The following is a 16,373-nucleotide window of genomic DNA, read 5'->3' on the forward strand; positions in this document are numbered from 1 at the left end:
ATGAGATACCGATCAATCTGGGAGGTGGATGGTGGCACATCTGTCAATTTGTAGCTCACCAATAGCCTGTGCTATTTACCATGGGCCTAATGAGGACAACTCGGTCCCTCTTTTAAATCTCCAGGCCAGTTTGTTAAATACATCCACTCCAGTTATACTCCGTGGGGACTTTAATTTAGTACTTGATAAACAATTAGATCAAACATCTAAAGTAAAATATAATGTTCCACCTAAAACATTTTCCAAACTTAAGAACGTTATTAAGGAGTTTAACTTGTTGGACATCTGGAGAGTGAACAATGGCAATGCCAGAGAGTATTCCTTTTACAGCAAAAAATATAAACAATATTCAAGAATAGACTTTTTCTTGGTAGATCAGAGTATGCTTTCAGATCTTAAGTCCATAGCCTACATTCCGGCGACCATATCAGATCATTCCGCTGTTGAGCTGGCACTTAACTTCAAGCTTAAAGAGCGCCAGAGGAGATGGACTCTGGATTGGACCCTGCTACTCGATGAGAGTGTGAGGGCCGAGCTCGCTGTAAAAACAGAAGAGTTTTATAGGCTTAACGTAGCCTCCACTAGAGATCAGATAGTTTGGGAGACCCTTAAAGCATACTTGAGGGGACTTTCGAGCTCCTCAATGATCAATAACAAAAATTCCGTTAAAGAAGCAGATATAGACAGCCTCAAGAAGATTAAGGAAAAGGAGACAGAGCTGCAACAGGCAGCCCTGACCTTCCGGAGTCTTATGCCACAGTTGGAGAGGGACTTGGTGATCTTACAGGCAGATTTCCAGGCCAAGATCGATAAAACTCTAAAGGATCGATGGGATGCCAGCAAATTAAAACATTTTGCCTATGACGAGAAATGCGGCTCCCTGTTGGCGTTGAAATCTAGAGTGGATAGAGTAAGAAACCATATTAAGAGCTTGGTTCAAAGAGGGTCAGGTGCCCTGCTGCAGGAAGATGATAAGATCAGGGAGGAGGCAAGATCTTTCATGCTTAACCTATATCAGGAGGGTATTGATTATAGACCGGATGTAGTTAAGGCATGGCTAAATCTGAGGAATCTCCCTCACTTGTCCGAAGCTGATAGGTTGTATCTATCCACCAGTATTTCGGAGGGTGAAATTAGAGAACAACTCAAAAAAATGAGCAGGGGCAAAGCTGCCGGTCCTGATGGACTCCCAGTTGAGGTATACCTGGGTTTATCAGACAGGGTAGTGTCGGTTCTAAAAACCCTGTTCAACAAAATATACTTACATGGAGAAGGTATCCCTCCCTCATGGTCCGAAGCGACGGTGTCCTTGATCCTCAAACAAGATAAGGATCCTCAAAAAATTGAGGCATATAGACCTATTTCATTGCTAAATTCGGATCTCAAGATCTTCTCTGGGATATCGGCCACCAGGATGGCAAAAATCATTAAAACTACCGTACATCCTGATCAGAGGGGGGTTCATACCTGGAAGACAGCTCAAAGAGCTAACTTTTCAAGCTATAGGGGCAATAGATGTTGCAACAGAAAAAAAGCTGCCACTCACTATTGTTGCAATTGATGCCGAGGCGTTTGATCAGGTTAACTGGAGCTATCTTTGGGAGACCATGCAAAAGTTTGGTTTCCCCACAAATCTTATTTGAACCCCGTGAAAATGTTTTAGTTAACGGTGTTTTAACTGAATGGTTCATTATTTCAAGAGGCACCAGGCAGGGCTGACCCCTGTCACCCTTATTGTTTAATTTATATATTGAACCCTTGGTGTGCTCCCTTAGAGAGGATCCCCTCATCAGGCCTTTTAAGATTGCAGATTTTTAACTTAAGTTCGCTCTCTATGCTGATGACCTTCTCATGTACACTTCCAATCATGCAGAAGCAATACTCAGGTTGTTCAAACTAGCTGAGGAATTTGGTAAGATTTCGGGTTACAAAATTAACCCGAAATAATGAGTTGGAATTGTGCTAACACAATACAGGGGGCAAAGGGTCAGATGAGATATTTGGGGATTTATCTAGTGCAGAAGCTGATAGACACATCAAAAATCAGCTGGGAGAAGGTTTCTAAGGAGGTTAGCAGCCTACTGTCGCGCTGGGCGAACCTGCCATTGAACATCTATGGGCGGGTCAACCTCGTAAAAATGATAATTTTGCCTAAGTTAACATTTTTGTTTAATTCAATTTCACTATCTTTTAACATTAGGGATCTTGCTACCCTTCAAGGTAAAATCGGTTTGTTTATATGGGCCACAAAAACCCTGAGAATAGCATGGAAAAATCTTAGGAGAGGGTTAAAGATAGGGGGATTGGCCTTACCTGACCTACTTTCTTATTGTCACGCTTTTCATTTTAAAAACTTTAGAATTCTGGCTAATAAGGCGGACTCTTTCTCTCTGGGCCTTTTATTTCAGGCAATGCTACATGATGTTCCGCAGGGACAGAAGTTTTTTCCTTTATAAATTTGGTAACCCCAAGTTTTACAAAAAAGTCCGACTTAAGACCTTATTGGCTGCACTAAATAACTGGGGGTATATTAGGAAAGCTTTGAGAATACCGTATTATATGGCACAGGCCCCAATTTGGGGTTCCCCAGGCACCCCTGAATGCCTTCAGGACCAACTGGCACACCCACTTAGTCTAGCAGGTATCAGTTTGTGGGGAGATCTCCGGAAAGATTCACAACTTATCAGCTGGGAGTCAATTTCAAACTTAACTAGTGGGACACTAACGAGATTTAAGTTCTATCAGCTATCCACATGGTGGGAAATGCAGTCGTGGAGCAACAAGGATCTGTGTACGATCGTTGATTCTATCTCTAGAATGGGTCCATGGAAATGTGAAATATCGTTCTGGTATGAGGCCCTTGTGGATGCGGGGGATCGCCTGGATTCGGAGGTGGGGAAACGCTGGGGCAGTGTGTTCTCAGAAGACTGGGATGGGTTGCGGAAACTCTGGTGTGATTCTTTTATTATGTTAAAGGCAGTCGTTAAACCAGCTACCCTCAGGAGGAATCATCTGTACACTGCTTATAGAGTGTACTGGACTCCTGGGAAACTGTCTAAGGTGACTGCAAGGATCTACAAATAGCCCTGATGTAAGTACCCAGCCGCGGATGACCTGCATATATTTATGGATTGCCCGAAGATCAGCTCTTTTTGGACTGAGGTATGTGGTTTCCTGGAGGACGTGCGGCTTAAGCAGATTGAGGTAAGTGCAAGGTTAATCTTTTTTGGTCTTCTGCCGGATTATTGTATGAATGCTCCAGCCTCGAAATTTGTATTTTATGTAATAATCATTGCTAGGAGAAAACTTTGTAGAGCTTGGAAATCTGAAACTCCTCCTTCCTTTGCGGACTGTCTAAAGAACATCATCATGATTAGCCAATCAGATATGGCCTGCGATAACTCTAGTGCCAATAAGATCTGGGCGGCTCTAGAGGTCTGGAGGGAGAAGTAAGATCAGTCCTATGATTATGCCAGAGGTCTGTCGGTCTGGTCCTCCTTAGTAACATATGGTCTCCCAGGTGTTGAGAACAGGAGTGGGACCAGGATACAGCCACACCTCTGGGTGAATTCTGCCTTTCCTTTCAGGCCCTCCATAAGGGTGGTCATCGAATGGGTCTGTGCGAAAGGTGTGGAGGAATCCCATCTAGAGCGTTTCTGATGGCATGTATGAGGACAAAAAAAAATGAAAAAATGGGCTGAGATCAAATGGTTGACAGGTATCAATTGTTTTTCAAATCTAGCCCCCCTGTGGGACTCGCCAGGTGTGCCGGAGTGACTGAAGGACAGATTAGCACTACGACTCAGAGCGGCTGGTTTAAAGGTATGGGGGATCTGGCTCAAGAGGGCATCCTATTTTCTTGGCAATCAATTCTAAACATTACAGAAGGGGGTCTAACTAAATTTAAATACATCTAGCTACAGAGCTGGGCCCAAAATCTAAAAATACCCATTGGCATAGGCAATGCATTAGAGGAACAGCTGGTGAATAGACCCACGGGGAAAAAAAGAGGTCTCCACTTGGTACTGGAGTATCAAGGACGCAATTGATGGGAATTTTAAATTGGCCAGGGAACTGCGGGGTGAGAGTCTACCAAATGAACCACGCGAACATCTGTGGCACACATTCTTTTGTACTTTGTTTGCAACTGTAAAACCAGCATGGCTAAGAAAGAATGATCTTTTTACGGTTCATAGGGCTTATTTAACACCATTAAGACTGTCAAAGATGACGGACTATCTCCCAATCAGCTGCAAGAAATGTGATTTGGAGAGAGCCTCAGACTTACAAATGTTTGTGGAGCGCCCAGCTATTGTAGACTTCTGGAGGAAAGTATGTAAAACTGCCTCAGTCATTCTTGGCCTACAAATCCAAATAAATTTGACCCTGATCATTTTTGGAATAGCTAATAAGGTTATAGGCTTGGCCAGGTCTGTTCTCTTCTATGCTGTACTGTTGGCCAGGAGGGAGATGTCTAAAAAATGGGTAGTGTGCGTACCTCCCATGCATGCTAAGTGGTTGTCCTCGGTGATCTTAGTGTCCAAGTTAGATCTGACCCGTACCCAGAGTAGGAGGAGGAGGAAGAATGCGGTATGGGATCTTCCATTGAAATGGTCTACGGCCCAGTCGGGCGAGTCTGGATTATACTTTCTTTTTAAAATCACAGTTCCTATGATTATGCCTCTTTGGATCTCTCCTGACTGTGTTGGACATCCTTATTGCCTCAATTTCCAACATTAACAGTCGCCAGGGTAACCTGGACTACATGGAGTGTGACCGTGCCCCTTTCCTTTGGGTCAGTGTCGTTCTAGTCCACTGAGTACCGGTAGGCAGAGGTGTTTGCTTCCTTTGTCCCTCTAGCTTTCCCCTACACCAGCCTATGCTTCTCCAATAACGTGGAATGGTACAGGTGGCTAGTGTGATCACTGTGGTCTAAGGCGAATGAGGAATAAAGAAAAAAAAGTGAATATTCCCTCATTTGCATATTTGGCTTGTGGGCATCCTACATGGCCTTCTTGCATACTAATTGAATAATACATTTTAATAGTTAATGAATACAGTAGATGCAGTTCCTGTGTATTGTACTGTAAACTATCCCACAGTGCAGCTCTCTACCCAAATCCAACATGGCCGAACCTTTCTTGCTCTTTTTAGAGCTTCCTGAGCTCACCCAGGAGTATGGCTATGATAATGGGCAAAAACTGACTTGTGGTCACTAAAAGCCAGTTCTATGGCAGCACTTTCCTACCACTGGGTTTGCAGTCAAACGCACTGTGTTGGGAGGACAAAGCGATACAAGCCTAGGTGTGAGTTACATCCACCACTGACAGGGTAGGAACCCTTTAAAGTTCTGGAAGGGGCTGGGATCAACCCCCAGGCCAACCTGCTAAAGGGAGAAAAGCACCTCTCCTCACCAAAGCCTTTTGACCACTGACTGGGAACAATACACATAAAAACACAGGACAGCCATTAACAGTCAGGTAGCACTGGCAGAAAGGCACATTTGACTTAGGCAGAGAAATTATAACTTTCTAAAAGTGTAATTTCTAAAATAGTAATAAAAAACCTGACGTGACCATTAAGTTGTGTTTTAAATTACTATTACAATGAGTCCTTGGATTATGTTTCTAGCTACTCTCAATTTGAAGCTTAGCATTATAAACTGTGATAATGTAACCTAGTGTTTTTCTATGATAGAACCTGGCTTGCCACAGTGACAAACGACTTTGTAGGTTTTTGACTGCCAGGACATGTATTACCTTATATGTACATGGCCTACGTTTTAGATAACATGCACCTTGCTCTATGGGATTTAGGGCCTACTTTAGGGGTGGCTTAGAAATAATAAAAGGAAAGTTTAGACCTGGCAAAAGGTTTATTTTGCCAGGCCGAAATGGCAGTTTAAAACTTCACACAAAGGCTGCAAGGGCAGTCCTGGAGACATGTTTTACAGTGCCACTTTAGCTGATGACAAATGTGTGTTGAAGCCCATTCATAGCATTTAATTTAAGGCTCTCTGGACCTTTACTACCTTATACTAAGGGCTTATAAGTACATTAAAGGTATGCTCATTTTACCATATTGAAATGGGAGAGCATAAGCACTTTAACACTGGTTTTCAGAAGTAAAGTGTGCAGAGTGCTATGGCCAACAAGAACGGGTTCAGTTCAAGAAGGCCAAAATGTGTGGGAATACCACACAAAGGATCTTAATTTCGAAAATGTCACCCCTCTTCCATCAGAAAGCATAGAGCACTACTTACCCTGATAGGAGTTCTCATTGCTAAGGCAGAATAACCTTGTAAGACCACGAGTACTGTGTGGTCAGTTCCACAGCAATATTCCACAGTAAAGTCTATTCCCTGTGGGGAGATGAACCAACTCAGATGTTTTGTATTCGCACCCTGCATTCCCATCACTCATCTGAGGGGTCTGTGGTGTCTTTGAATGCAGAAGTGAATCCCAAACAGGCATGGGCTCAACTTCTTCAGTGCCTTGACTACTGCACATTGTTCTCTCAAATTTCCCTCCACCCCTGTTCCTTGGGCAGTAATCTCCTGTTGATGAAGGCCACAGGTTTGTCCCAGCCCTCATTGTTTAGCTGTGACAAGGCTGCTCCAATGAAAGAACAACACAATTGCCAGTACTGGATTTTACTTTCTGTCTTCTTTGGAGTGACCTTTATGAATAAAACCTACCGGTCCGTTTTATAAATTACGTCACTAGTTTATTTATTTCACTAATGGAAAAATTCTTTTAAATCATTTTTTAAACCATGTTGCAGGAAATATTTGTGCATATATAAACAGATGAAAAAACAATACAATTAATAACATCAACATTTTTCAATATACAATATCATTACAAAATTGCCACACATCCTACCCATACTTTGGCCAAGTCATACATACCTCATTCATACAAAACCACATATATACAACAGACTTTTAGATGACCCTATGTCAAAGACAATGATTATTTGTACATATGAACATTGTTAAATTCCTTAATTTAGAGTCCTACTCCGTCAGAACTGTCACTTGGACATAAATCCTTATTTTCAAAACAATAATCGCCTGTTTATTCAGATTGACAATGGGTCCGGTCAGGTCGACGCGTTTCGAACCCCCAATTGCGGGGTTCTCCTCAGGACCAAAAATCTCTTGTAAATAAGACTGAAATCCCTTAGGATAATAAAGTTGGGAGGACACAGATCCCGCTTGATCCACTAATTATTCATGTAGCGGGCCATACAAGTCAGGGCTGTGCGCGGCTTGGAACTAACCCCAAGTTATTTAGAAGATGCCCAACGAGGGTCTCTTTTATGTGGCCCGATTGTATCAGTCGGGCAAGCTCGAAACACTGTGTTCGGCGTTCTGCTCGAGACGTAGTCTTACGTCTCTAAGGCTGCTCCAATGCCATGCTCTGAAGCATCTGTATGGGCTAGACATTCTTTAGAAAGGTTGGGAGCCTTAACCACTGGTACTGTACACAAAGCTTCATTCAGGGTATCAAATGTCCATGTCAATTTTTTTAGGCTGCTTATTGGAAGCCAGATGAATTACTCGTGAGGCCTAAGAAGGCTCTCGTTTTGGTCTTGGGAGGCTGCATCTTTCCTCCACTGGCTTGGTGGTCCAGGAATACCACTGATACCAGCCCCGTTAGGCACTAACTGGCCTTGATAGTCATCCCTGGCCTTTGCAGTGCCTGAAACACTGCCTGGAATCAGTGCTGGTCGTCATCCCAGTTTGTGCTGAAAACAGCAGTGTCATTCATGTAGGTGGCACTGTAGTTTTCTAACCCAGCCAGGACCTGGTTAACCAACCTCTGGAAGGTGGCAGGGGCATTATTTAGTCCATCGAGCATCACTTTTACATGAAAGTGTCCCTCTTGGATAGAGAATTCAGACCTCTTATTGCCCTCGTCAGTCAGAGTGATCTGCTCATACCCTGATGTCAAGTTCAAGGTACTGAGGAATTTGGCAGCACTCAGCTGATCAATGAGCACACCAGCTCTGGGAGATATGGTGATCTTCTGTCTTGGTAACTGAATTGAGCTCCGTGTAATGAACAGAGGGCCTGAGTTCTGGGGTGATGCCCAGTTGAACAGGTGTAGGTACCATTACCACTGAACTGGATGAGGGACTACTGGGGGCTCAATCACACCCAGATCCAACATTTTGGATACCTTATCCTTTATGCTGACTATCACTATGTCAGACAACTCGTAAATTTTGTTTTTGACAGGCATGCTGTTCCCTGTGTCTATATCATGAGTATACCAATTGGTGAGCCCTTAGTTAAGTTAGTATCCTTTAGTTAAGAGAGAGGCAAACTTCCCCAGCAAGTGGCAACAGCCCCTCTGTTGCTCTGGGATCAGGGTAGGGGAGAAGACAACTCCTTCCACTGAACTTTCTTGCTCCTGGAAGACAGGAGATCTGTCAGAGGTAGACCCTTTTACTCCTCCTCAGTTCCGGATAACCAAATAGGCATCGGCCTATGGGTGCCACTCTTTTTAGGAGCCCCTTGACAACGGATCAATTCTGGTAAAATTAAAAATGTATTAGGAGATATTTTGCGAGGGGGCGGCCTGAACTTTTGACTGCCTAAGGGCCTCAATAGGGTTTAATCCGGCACTACTCTTCCTCATCTATCACCAAGAGCATAGTCATTTCAGCCCTCTCAAAGTTGGGCTTCAGGAGTGTGGTATCCTGCTTGTCATGTTACTCAATTATGTCATGAAATGTCAGGGTTATCGGGGTTCCCTGTAGGGCGGTTGAGCCAGACACACCTGGGCTTAGCGTCTAAGTACATCTGCTCCTGGTGGTGTCATTTATGTTTCCATTTAACTTACAATAAACAATCTCCTCCTCTATTGGCTTTGTCTGTGTCTTTCTACAGGCTTCACCAAAATGGCAGCAAGATTTAAAGGACCTAGCGATGTGTATAGCTGACGTGTTTTACATGGATTTTGAAAGTACTTTTCTTTTGTACTTAGGACTGCTCCCATGTCTTTCCATTTGGCATTCCTGTGGGAAATAAACTGCCCTTGTCAAAGATAACGAGAAAAACTGTACTTAGCGCTTTATATTTTACCATGGATTGCTTTTTTGTTGCTAAGAATTGAATTGAGTAAATGCTGTAAAGATCTTGAGTGCCCACGATCACAAGAGAGTCTAAATACTGACTTGTAGCAATTGCCATTCTCTCTAGTCATTCATCAATAAAGGTTTTCAAATGTGCTGCTAACAGGAAGGCGAATAAGTACATGATACAGCGTTTTGATTTTAAAAGCAAGTGATACTTTCTAAGATCTGCAAGCAAAATGCAGCCACTGTCAGACTTTTTGAAGGAATGGTGAAATTAGATGTTAACAGCATCTGTGAATTGCTTCAGGTTATCAATCTGCCAAGCTTCACAAAGAACCATATAGAAAGTTGAAGAAGGTATTGCTTTTTAGTGTCCTGACTTATAAAGAATGTAAGCGTTTAAAAAAAAACATTGCTTTCATGTCAGAGCAAAAGAATGCCTTTCTCTCCGGAGCATTTGATGATTTTAACTACAGTAGCGTGTGTACTCCGTGCACCAGCAATTCTAAGTTTACTTCCCTCGTAGACACCTACATCAGACAGTGTATGGGCCATGGCTGCAGACTCTTGTTTAAAAGTACTTTCTCTCCAAAATAACATACTCCATAAACACCGCAGAGAGGTAATGAAGTTTATTCAGTTGAGCTCGCAGGAGAAAAGAGCCCTGCCATCTGCAGTGACAAGACGTCAGTTCCTTTTCAAATCATTACATTCTATACAAAACAAACAACTCATATAGCTTTCAATGGAACACTCCCCCATCACAATCTGCGTACCTTATAATGCAATCCACTCAATTAACACTAACATGTTAACAGACACCTCCCTCTCATACATAAAACAAAAACACCCCTATTATTTGTAAAACTACAAAGCTAAAGAATATGAATGAAAAGATAAATTGTTCAGTTCTACAACACACACTGTTACACATCGCTTAGAAACCCAACCATTACGTGCAAGTCTGCTGAAATACTTGCCTAAACTGAAAATTTTGCACCAAAATGTAAAATATTCAGATAAAAAAAGCCAAATACATGATCAATTTGAACTGACATAATCCTCAAAATACTTGGGTACCTTTACTTTTCTCAAACTTCATCTCACACTATCGAGCTCTTCATCTTTCAGCACACTCAATTCTTTCATCCACCCTCCCTTCCTTCCCGTAGTTCACCACAACCACTCTGTCATGGTTCCACACCCCAGTATTAACATTTGACTGCATTCTTAAACAACTTTATTACACATATAAGATCCAAAAACATCCTATAACACACTGGCATCTTGATTCTCACCCAATCTCCAGCATGCACCTTCATTACTTTCACTCTTTTCCTCTCGTCAGATCATTCTTCCTCTCATCCATTTTCTTTTCTTCTCTCTCTTGAACATCCATTATCCTTTTCCTACTCACAATTTGCATTTACCCACGGAGGAGACATTACACTGTTAGGTCTTCTTTTCCTAAATAGTTCCAATGGTGATTTACCCATAACAGAATGCAGGGTTAACTGATACACACCAACTTTCCTACGCACTTCCTCTCTCCAGCTCTCTGCATTGTCCATGCCATTCTAATAGACTACTTTAACAACCTGTTAAAATGCTCCAGCTCCATTTGCCTCGGGATAGTATAAAGTACACTTTTGTTTGATTCCTTTCTCAGCCAAGAAATCCTTCATTTCCTTCAAAACTAACGGAACACTATTATCAGTTAACAATGTTCCAGGGACCTCCTCCTTACAATGAGTTTCTGAAGAAATGCAACCACCTGTTTGGTTTGTATACCATGGGAAAAAGTTATTTCTGGCCATCACGAAAATAAGATCTGTTAACACAATAACATACAGGGGCCCAACTTGGGCATGTATTGGCCCTAAAATGTCCAGTGCAACGTCTTCCCAAGGACCCTTTAGTTTCTGCCTCTTTGCCATGAGTTGAATCATAGGCTTCAAAATCTTATATTGAATGCTCTAATCTCTTAGCATTAGTGTCCAGCCCTGGACACCAGTAAATAGATCTTAATCTTTCTTTCGTCTTATATATACCCTTCATACTCTAGTTTGAGCAACAACTTCCTCAAGACAACCGTGGCACCAACTTTGTTCCACGGTACAAAAATCCATCTAATTCTAACAAACCCTCACTTACATTACAGAACTTCTGACTCTCCTTGCCATGACACCCCTTCTTACTCCATCCAATTCTCAACAGCTCAAATACTTCTTGAATACTAACATCTTCACAAGAAGCTTTTCCTTACTCTTCCTCAGAAATTGCTGCACCCTCAATAGCACACATGCACTCTTCATCATCCTCATCCACACCCCCAACTTCATCTTCCTCAGGCCCTAATCTTGATAACGTATTAACAACTACATTTCTCAACCATGGGATGTACTCTACTACAAAATCGTACTCCTGCAGTGCCACCACCCACCTAGTAATTCTTCCAGACACTGCAGCAATGCCCTTGCTCTGAAAGATCTCTCTCTAAGCGTATTGTCGGTCTTGACTCTAAACTCACACCCCCATATAAATGACTTCATCTTTTCAACTGACCAATATATGCTAGAGCTGCCCTTTCAATAACCAAATACCTGATTTCCAGTCCCCTCAAGCTTCTGGATGCAAACATAATCGTTTTAGTGTTGGGACCATCAACTTGCAAAATAACTGCACCCAAACCGTTGACACTAGCGTCGGTGATGATGTTGGGGTCAAATGTCCCAAAGTAGGAGCTTCAGTAAGTTCCTGTTTTAAAACATTGAACACCTCTCTGCGAATGTCTGACAAAATATCGAGATTCACAATATCGACGTACAAAAATATCGGAGCAAAAATATCGAAATCAAAAATATCGGGTTCCTATACTTAACTAGATATATACACAAATATCGATTTTTTAATATCGATATACAAAAACATCGTTTACTTTTATATCGACTACATTAACATCGGAAAACAAAAATATCGCTATCTACAAAAAATAATGACATTAACTATAATATCGACATCAAAAATATCGTGCACTTCAATATCGGATTATCAGCTATATCGACTTTTTATATGCATCTGTTTGCATAATTAATTAACGTTTTATATGTTTTCACATCTAAATAAACACTCAATACTTAAATTAATACTATAGACACACTATTAATTTGTCAAAAATATCCTATTGGTATAATTATATCACCTACACATATAAAAATATTCTATACTACTTTGTATAATTTTATAATTTGTTTTTGTTTTTCACTTCTATTACAAAGTAATCACAACTGAAATTCAAATATACTAACTAACCAATCACAAACCTAATTTTTTAAATGAACCAATAGCAAAGTAATTACTACTGACACTCCCCTATATAAACAATTAAAATCTAAGCACAAACTACTTGCCAAAAGTCACTGAAGGAGATTCATCTCTATCCGAATTGCTGCACAACAACTAGAAGAACCAGACTATCAACCTACTATCACATCTTCTAAGTAAGTAAATAAAATAGAAAGTGCATTGTTTGCTAATACTACTTACTTACCTGCTAAATACCCAGTGCCCCTTTGCTATTCATACTACTTAACATGCTAAATAATTATATGAAACTATTTTTTTTAGATACAACGAGTACTGAATATTCTACTCAAAATAACTGTGAACAAACCCTAGGAATACAGATTCTAATAACCATGTAAGTAATTTCACATTGATTCATTATGTGCACATAAATCTAAACACACAGAAATAATGACTTTTGCCCCACATATTTCTTTTTTTCTGTAGATTCTACTACTGAAAACTGCACTACTAATGAACTAAGGACATCAGTACTATTTCTCCAATACATTTTACTACGTAAGTATTATGCAACTGAAATAAATGTGGAAAAACAATACAAACATTTAGAACTGTTCTAATTATGTTCTATTATATATTGTTTATTTACAGAGCAAACACAACGAATAGATATACAGACATAATACAGAACTCCACATTCTGAATAATACAGATAATAATCACAAAGTAAGTATATTAAAGAACATAATTACCAGGTAATCTATTAAAGAACATACCAACATGGTGATTATTCTAATACATATGTTCCTTTTTTATTTAAGATAACACTACAAACTACTCTCCAGAAGCTGAAGAAACAACTATACTGGCAAAGACCAACCTAAAAAAATATGTAAGTATCTTCACAATGTGAATCATGAAGATACACTTTTGTAGTAGAAATGAGCTCTAACATTGCAAATGTACCGAAACATTAATTAATAATATACTACTTTCATGTTTTTCATAACAGCTACAACAACATCACAAACAATTATCCCCAACTAAAGAAGCAAGCAGCTCCTAATTTTGCTGTAAATTCAAAAACACGTAAGTATAAACATTCCTACTTATCACTAACATAGATTATTTATCACATTTAATTTGACATTAACTATTATATATACATTTTATAGATATACAAAGTACAAAATGACCGAAGGAGCCGAATTTGTGACCAGCCAGAAAGGAAAACTATTACTATGCTACATGGGTTACACTTATACACAAGAAAAGCAATATGGCATGCAAGTTAATTGTAAATGTTGTAAATATTATTCTAACAAGTGCTATGGCAGAGCAACAACTAAAAAAGCTATAGTGCTGTATACTAGGGAACACAATCATCCACCTAATGTTACTGAAATAGAAGTTAGAACAGCTTTGGAAAATATAAAAGAAGCTAGTACAGGTTCCCAAAAGCAAACAAATGTCATTTTAAAAGAAGCCATTCCTAAAATCCCAAAAACTGCCACAACTCAAATGCCAAATATCCTCTCCTTAAAAAGAACTATAGCACGAACTAAAAAAGCTACTACTTCTACAACACCATCTCCCAGAACATATCAGGATATAAATTTAACTGCTAACCAAATAATAACTTTAAATAAACAACCATTTATAGTTTACGACAACGAAAACAATGACAAAAGGCTTATAATTTTTGGTACCAGTATGAATTTAGTTAAACTGCAGTAAAGCCAATATTGGATGATGGATGGAACATTTAACATCTGTCCCAAACCATTTTTCCAATTATACACAATACATGGCCTCTACCACAACTGCAACATACCTTTGCTATATGCACTATTACCAAACAAAAATAATTCCACATATATGGAATTAATAAATATAATTAAACAAAAAACTAATGATTTTTCTCCTGAAAGTATCATTCTTGATTTTGAGCAAGCAATGCTCTCAACTATCATAAAAATCCACCCCCATACCTGCATTCAAGGCTGCTATTATCATTTAAACCAGTGTTTATGGAGACACCTTCAAAAAACTACCCTAAGTGTCGAATATGCTACAAACTCATCTTTTGCTTTCCAAATTAAAAAACTCATTGCACTTGCTTATGTACCTGAAACAGACGTAGCTGAACACTACAACATTCTTATAGACAGCCCCTTCTACAAACAAAATGAAGCTAAATTAAGTCCATTTCTCGACTACTTTGAAGACACCTGGGTAGGCAGACTCCACAGATCTGGCCACAGACGAAATCCCAAATTCCTCATACCCTGAAGGAACGTTTACAGAAGTACCCTTAACGGAGATTCAAAAACTAACAATGCAGTGGAAGGTTGGCACAATGCATTTGTACAATCAACTGGCAGAACCAAACCTACTCTAGAACATTTCATTAAATGCCTACAGAAAGAACAGAGCTACCAGGAATTTAGAATGGACCAATCTGTAACTGAACTTGTCCCTAAAACATCAAAGCAAAATAAACAAATGCACAAGTACCTGGAAGAACAAGTTAAACTTTACCCTAGTACAAAAGGCATAGAATACCTAAATATCATTGCCAAAACACTACTCTAATTAATTCCCAAAATGTTATAAAACACTAAAAGTATCACCTAAGTATGGAAAAATATGTAACGTGAGCTTCTAAAGTATTTAATGTATGCAATATATAGAGATATTATTATAATATATGCACACATTAAAACTAAATAACAAGTAAAAAACTATTCCATAATAAAAATAACATTACCCACCCACACAAAATAAGAAAGCAAGGACTTACCAATCATGTTGTCAATCCAATAACCTCCTTGTCCGCCAAAGTAATCCAGGTAGTGCCAAATTAACCCAAAAAAAATTTAAAAATACAACTGTTCCAAAATTAAGACATCCACGTTATCCAGAGCCATCGAATAAGCATAAAAAACCCGAAAAATTTGAAAAATAGAAAGAATCGCTCCAGCAAAACCGAAAAATGTAAAGAAGTGTTTGTAAAGCAGTGTTGAATTAAACAAACAAACACTTCCTTTAAAAAAAAACGGAACTTCCGATGTAGCGTACACCTATGACAAAAACATAGAAAACAGACATTCCCACCCACATTAATTAGCTAGTAATTAGGTACAAACATATTAAAATAGATGATTTCACTTGTAGATATACCGTAAAAGACTAAAATTCACTCTATATATAATGAGTTAACTAACTAACACTACGTGTATATACCATAAGTAATTATCTGTTTTCGAAATCTAAAACATACCTCCCTCACATTCAACAACACAAAATATAAGGTCACTAATCTCAAAACATCATTAAAATACACATAAAACATATAAAATAAACCTTACCTGAAGCGACGTGAAGTGTCTCCCAACCGCGATCAGCCCTTCTTCCAAATAACCCAAAACGACCTAACCCGGTTACAAAATAAAGCACCCAAATGCAATAAAATAGTCCCAAGTATAAAATATAATATATATACTTCACTAAATATGCAAAAATGAACATTAAGTTTCTATTATTGTAAAGAAATATTTACTTTAATCCTACAATGATTTGATTAACAAATATGTAAATGAATGTAATAAATACATATTATGAAAAGAATAATATTTATATTAACAATGTCTAGAAATATAACTACATTGTCAAAAATTATAATAATAGAAAAATGTGTTAAAAATATGTGACTTACATAATAAATATTTTATGTATTGAAATAAAGTGTAAAAAATACTTTTGTTATTTCTACATTTCTTTATGAAATTACAATATGTAAAATAGATAATAAATAATATTCATTTTTGTACAAAAAGTCTGAAAATAATAATGCTTCTGTATAGTTGCTTATCATTGTGTTTATAAAATATGTTTATAAAACCAAATGTAATAAAAAAGATTTTTGTAATGAAATAACATTTTATTTGTGAAACATAAATAAAAATAATGTTTCTACA

The 16,373-nt window shown here is 38.9% G+C and overlaps 1 long non-coding RNA gene across 1 annotated transcript; it reads left to right on the forward strand.

Annotated features, from left to right (window-relative positions):
• Positions 1-13,227: 13,227 nt before the first annotated feature.
• On the forward strand, positions 13,228-13,677 carry LOC144819335 (uncharacterized). The gene is made up of 3 exons (XR_013607297.1): positions 13,228-13,285; positions 13,406-13,482; positions 13,569-13,677. It is a non-coding gene; the product is annotated as an uncharacterized LOC144819335 (long non-coding RNA).
• Positions 13,678-16,373: the final 2,696 nt, after the last annotated feature.

This window comes from Lissotriton helveticus, chromosome 2_1 (assembly GCF_964261635.1).
Source record: "Lissotriton helveticus chromosome 2_1, aLisHel1.1, whole genome shotgun sequence".
NCBI classification, from domain to species: Eukaryota; Metazoa; Chordata; class Amphibia; order Caudata; family Salamandridae; genus Lissotriton; species Lissotriton helveticus.